Source organism: Acanthopagrus latus, chromosome 3 (genome assembly GCF_904848185.1).
Source record: "Acanthopagrus latus isolate v.2019 chromosome 3, fAcaLat1.1, whole genome shotgun sequence".
NCBI lineage: Eukaryota > Metazoa > Chordata > Actinopteri > Spariformes > Sparidae > Acanthopagrus > Acanthopagrus latus.
Genome location: NC_051041.1, coordinates 16754772 through 16755324, shown reverse-complemented (window position 1 = coordinate 16755324; position 553 = coordinate 16754772).

Genomic DNA, 553 nt, shown 5'->3' with positions numbered 1-553 from the left:
GACGGCTGCTATCAAAATGCTGATGTTGAGCAGTATTGACAGGAAGTGTTTCAACTGGATCATCAAGTGTGTTTGCATCGTTATCATAAATGAGAGTGGCTGCTGATGGGCACAGACGGGGAGTTGTTGGCACTCCCCCCTTCTGAAAATCCCTGTTTGACAAATTATGTGAATGAATGAGAGGAGAGGCGGCTGGCTGGACTCCAGGCTGGACTCCAGGCTGGACTCCAGGCTGGACTCCAGGCTCCTGAGTGACAGATGGGGTCAAACAGAGTTAGATAAGGTCTGTGAGTGTGTGAGTGTCTCCAGCACTGGTTTGGGACTGCTGGCACACTCACAGTCACTGCTCGAGCTGCAAGCCAAGCAAAACATGTCCACTTTCTCTGGTGGACCTCTACCGGAGACGAGCATCAGAACCAGGCCAAACACGGTGGACCGTTGTGCCTTTTGTTCCTGCACCGCTCTGTTTTCCTCCAGCTTAAAATGTCGAGTTGTTTAGTAAGTCGCTGGCTCCGGCTCAAGCAGAGCAGCCGGCAAAGCGAGGTTACTCCAT